Source organism: Calliphora vicina, chromosome 1 (assembly GCF_958450345.1).
Source record: "Calliphora vicina chromosome 1, idCalVici1.1, whole genome shotgun sequence".
NCBI classification, from domain to species: domain Eukaryota; kingdom Metazoa; phylum Arthropoda; class Insecta; order Diptera; family Calliphoridae; genus Calliphora; species Calliphora vicina.
Window position 1 is genome coordinate 49,703,163 of NC_088780.1, and position 6,042 is coordinate 49,709,204.

Below are 6,042 nucleotides of genomic sequence, written 5' to 3' on the forward strand. Positions count from 1 at the left end.
GACAATTGTATATACAATTTTCGTTATTGGTTGAATTTCAAATACAAAAATTGTTGAGTAAATTATTTTCTTAATTGAAAACACATTTTCGTTAGTTTTTATGTTTCAATTACGAAAATTATATATTCATTAATTTTTGTATTTGAAATTCAACCAATAACGAAAATTGTATATTCAATTGTCAATATAATCAAATTCCAAACTCAAAATTCAATAGAAAATATCAAGAAATTTTGTTTTTGAGCAAATGATTACTTGATTTAATTATGAAATAATTGAAACCAGTTCAATATGGGATAAATGGGATAAACTTCATAGAACGACTATGAATCTAATAGTTTTAAAAAAACAAATTTTTAAATCTATTGACCATTTTTTCAAAAAAATTTAAATGGTTTAAAAAACGGTTATGTGAATTTTTACACATAGCTGTTTTTGTAGGCACATTTTGTATATGGCTTACACATAGCTACATTTGCTAACTTCTAAACCAATAAAGATATCATTAAAGGGTTTGGTGGGTAGATGTATCATTACCAAGGGTTCAAAAGGGAGCAGTAAACAAATTTTCTAAATTTTGCACATAACCGATCATGTCAGAGCAACGACGATATGTCATTTTGAAAGGTACAAAGTTTTTTTTTGCTTCGAAAATGTCGAATTGTGTGCCAAAAAAGCGTCACATGCAAGAAGTTTTGCTTTATTTCTTTAACCCTCCGTTAGTCGCAATCATTTTCAATCGAGACTAGTCTCAATGTATCAAATTGATATCAATAAAAAATCAATTGAAAATAATCTCTTCACTTTTTATTTCGAAAACATAAAACCAATATTAATGTACATATTTAAAAGAGTATAATAGCGTAGACAGACGACAGCGTTAATTTGCATTAGCAGCATTAATTCAAATTAACTTGTGAATTATCGCCATCCTAATGCGCATTAGCTTTGACGTAAATACACAAAATCAAACTGAATTTATACTGAATTTAGCTATTTCAATATGGTAATACCGTTGAAATCAATCAGCTGTAGGAAAATTATTTACTATTTTAAAAGAAAACGTAACACAGTAGAATAGAAAAAAAGAAGGAAATAAAGCTGTAACTTCTAAACGGTTAGCCCGGTTTGTATGAAATTTCGTATTCGCAAAGAGAAAGTGTTGTAGAGTTTAAGTTTTGAACTTGGAGCACCTGGGCTGATCAGGGTCGCGGCCACTGGTCCCCAAAGTAGGACACCTCGGGCATGTTAAATTTTTAAAACGATCCTATTTCTGCATTTGTGCTCTAATTTCAAGCAAACTATGTATATAGAATCTCCGCATCGAGCACTACAAAAAACATCATCGTAGCTATCAATTACCTCTCATAGCTTAGGAAATATTCGCATTTGAAAATTAAATTTTCTAAATTTTTACCCACCCTACTCTAGTTTTTTGATAACAGCGGATCCAAGTATTTCCCGATTTTCTTCAATTTTCCTCTAGTGGACTGACAACACATGTATGTGTCAAATTGAAGAAGATTTTTTAAAAAGTAATGACTAAGTCCAAAGTTATATGCATTTGAATTTAAAAATGTGATTTTTCGCTCATTTTTTCGCTGAGTTTTTTACGTTGCAATTAATTTGGGAAAGCTTAACATCTAGCAGAGAATTTACCAATTTGCAACAAATTTTTTCAACATTAAACAGTTTACAAACAATCAATTGTTTACTAAATGCAAAAACTGTCGTGTGTCAGGGTTAAATTTTAATTCACATTAGTGTGCTATTAATGCAAATTAACTCTATCGTCTGTCTACGGTATAATACAAAAAAAATTGCAGTAAAAATATTAAGGGTCCTCATGTAAACGCTTAAATGCCTCGCAAACTGTGCAATCTGTGCAATTTACACTCTCGCAAATTAACTGTCAAAAAATGTATGGAAATTCGTTTGCACAACTCCGATAAGTTTGCGCGACAATTTAGACTCGCAAACTTGAATTTATTGTGCATTTGATGAATCAGCTACTTTTGTTTAATTCTATTAATAAGAAATAAAAATCTAATAAAATATAAAAATTGTATGCATGTGAAAATTGTGTAACTTTGGAACAGAATGATTGTATTAAATGGCATTGTGTATGAAAACATTAACCAACAGCTAGAACATTAACAAAATCTTGCAAACTATATATGTATATCACCGTTTGTTCCAAAGATTTAACTTTCGTTCAACATTTTTAAAATTAAAATTTATACCATTTGAAAATTTGTTTAAGGCTTTTGTTCAATTTATTTTTATTTGACATTTATGTATATTAAATAGAGAGAAATTTAATGTATAAACTTGCACAAAATTAGGTGGGTTCATGAAACACATCGCGTAAATTTGCACAATTGAACAAATGGGAAACTTAAACATTTAAATGAGTACCCTTATTATTTTATCAAAAAATAGCTTTAAATTTAGGGCGTGTAAATAAATTTACAGTATAAAAATGTTTGCCTGTATCAACTAGATCAGTTGCGAGTAACGGAGGGTTAATTTGATAAAAAAGTGTCGATGAAACACACCGATTGCTCCACAAAGCTTATGGTGAATGTGTTTCATCGGTTTCAACGCGCGAGAGATGGTTTGTGCTGTTCAGAAGTGGTGATTTTGACACGGAAGACAAAGATCGCCCAGGCTAGCCAAAAAAGACCTTGCCCTACTACTATTTGTTTCGATCGATGCAAAACGCTCTCTTTGGGATACTCTTCATTTCAGAACAGAGTATCCGATATTGGCGTGATTCGGTCTTCACCTCAAAAGATGAGCAGTTATTTTGACTCGGAAGCCATATGTTGAAAGACTAAAGCTAAAAAATTGACAAAATCCCGCATTTTTAAGTCATACACCCAATAAAATAATTATAGTATGGTTATTTTTCATGAAAAAACATATAAAATGTGTTTTAATGTTTCGATTTAACGGTTAAAGATATCACAACAATATATGGAACTAATCAATCCTTAAATCAATACCAATATAATTTTTTGCCATTTTTATACCCTCCACCACCATAAGTGGTGAATGAGTTTATCATTCCGTGTGTAACATTGAGAAATATTCATCTGAGACCCAACAAAGTATATATTTTCTTGATCCTTATGAAATTCTAAGTCGAATGTGAGACAACCTAAAAAAAATTGACAATTTTCACATATTTTTGGTTATTTGTGTAAATATATTGCAGATAATACCATAAAACTTTACACACGTTATTTTTATAATAAATGGATTAACTCTGGTGAAAATTATAAGAATCGGTTCATGATTTCTCCTAGCCCCCATACAAATTTCTTCCCGAAATATGGTTCTATGGTCTATAAATGCCTTCAGAATTGCAGTATCCATACAAAATTCAGCAAAAATAAGTTTCGTGCTAAAAGAAACCACAACATTAAATTTTTTGTGGATCGGCCCATACACCCATATAAAGTTCACTTCCGAAAATCACTTAAATTAGCATAAATATCTTATAAATATCGCTATTAAGTTGAAATCTGTCATAAATAATCCCCATATATACCAAAATCGCTATACTTAATTCTATGATGATCGGCCTATAATTGGTTATAGCTCCCATATATATCAACCTAAAAAATATGAATGCAGGAGGGTATTTAAGTCCTAACTTGTTTATTATCAAATACCAAAATTCTTAAATGAGCCAAATTTTATTTTACAAGCTTATTTATTAAGTTCACTTTCCGGATCATATTAAATTAAATATAGTCCCGAAGAAATATTTTTTTATTGTATAAAAGCAAAAATATAGGGACTTTTTTGAAAAAAAAACGTAAAAAATACGGCGCTTTTTAATTTTTTTCAACTCTGGGTGCATTTGTATAGGGAGGGGATAATTTAATCGCAAATATAGCGGATATTTTAGAAAAAAATAACCTAAATATCTCTTGAACTAAAAGAAATAAACATCACACTTAAGCGTTTTTTACAGATCTTCTCAAGAAATATTTATATTTTAAATTTCAGTTCATTTGAATCATAAATAGATTTTTGACGATTTTTAAAAAATGTATAACCCGAAAAAATTAACCTCAGCTCCAACCTTGTGAAATTTCGTTAAAATATCTCCTATATTTCACGAGAAACCGAATTATTTCCAAAATCAAAACGTTTCTAAATCACTGCGTGAAGTTGATGTCGGATTTTATTGATATTTGTTCCGATAAAATACATTCATGATGCATTTTTGAAAGTGTTCAATTAACCTTAAAAAGTTGTAATTTACTAAACAACTAAATCATTTTTTCAAGTCCTACTGTTTTTACTATTTCTTTATATTTAACACCAGCACGTTTCTCCATACATAAATCATATACAAAAACAATTGTAAAATTTTATATGATTTTTTATCAATGGTCTTTTTGGTTTATTTATTAAAAATAGAGAATATACATATGTATTTATGTGTCAAAAAAAATTTACATTATTAAAATAAAATAATACATTTATCAAAATTCGACAGAGAGAAATTGAAAAAAAAATGCAATTGCTTTATAACTACTACAATTTTAAAGAAATATTCACTTATGGTTTTGTAAATCAATAAAATCCGAATTCTAAATTTTGGTGTGGAGAAAGTATTAAGAATATTTAGTAAATTTTTTTGTCAATTCGGCAAATGCATATGTATGTAATTTGCTTATATCAAAGGTCAACAACGTATAGCACAACTTAGGAATTTGGATCAACAATAAGCCAATTTTTAAGTCCCTGTGGATGTTCTCATTTCTTGTGTACCATAGTGCACCCGTCATGTTCCTAAAAATTTTCGATTGGGTCCTCTGTACAATTCTTTCGTATTCTACGCGGCTGTCAAAAAAGTAGAATCAATGCATTTGTACGCTGCAAATTACAAGTAGAAAAGCGTAGAATGCCTTGATGCGTAGAATGCTTATAGTTGATCTACTTTCTACTTTTATAAGCGTCACAAGCGGCGCACGAACATGTCAGCTGATTTTGTTAATTTACATTATTTTTTTAATGTGTATTTTTCAATTTTAATAAATTAAAACAAGTTTAATGGTGAAAAAATAAATAAAAGCTGCAAAAAACGCGAAGTTTTTTTAATAATAAAACAAAAAATTGACGCTTAAAAAGCATCGCATGTAACTTGAAGCGTAGAATGCGAAGTAGGTATGAAAAGCACGCAATGCTTTGACGCGAAGACGCGTAGTGTGGACCTCCAGCTTTAGTTTTATCTATTCGCGACGGATTACTATAAGTTGATTCGTCCCACCGGCAACATATCTTAGCACAACAAGATTCATTGCTCCACCTGTTCTGTTAAGTCTCATATAGTTTCTCATATAAGTCTCCTATAGATATCCTAAAATATTTCATAATACGCAAGCGAGTTGGATGCATGTTATATGGCAGTAATTTCCGCCTGAAGAGCAGTGCAGGCAATAGGTAGCCTAAAGTAGGATTTTATCCCATAGTACCCGATAAAGAATCCACCATCGACCATATTATTACTTTTGAAGCCATCAGTGTATAGCCTCATGCGAATTGGTTTTGAAATGCTATTATACGGGATGATTTGATACCAAACATTTTGGATCAACAAAGAATATTTTGGGAAAATTTCATCTCCATACGTTTTCCCAATGAAACGAATCTGAAAATTGTAAATTTTAGAAGAAAACTTATTAAGAAATTCCCGAAAATTCCCGACAAACATTTCCAGAAAATTAACAAAAAAATATTCCCGAAAAATTTTTCACTTGTAGGAACCCTACTTTAATGAGGATCGGTCCATAATTAGTCATAGCGCCCATATATGGTCCACTTCCGGTAATCACGATCGGTCCATAATTTGCTCCAATATACGGTGTAGGGTATTATATGGTCTGTGTTGACCGAATATACTTTCTTACTTGTTAAACTATTAAAAAAAGTATAATATAATGTTATTACTAGCCATTGAATAGTCCTCTGAAACTTGGAGTTATTTATACATCAATATGTTGTATATTAATTTAACGTTTA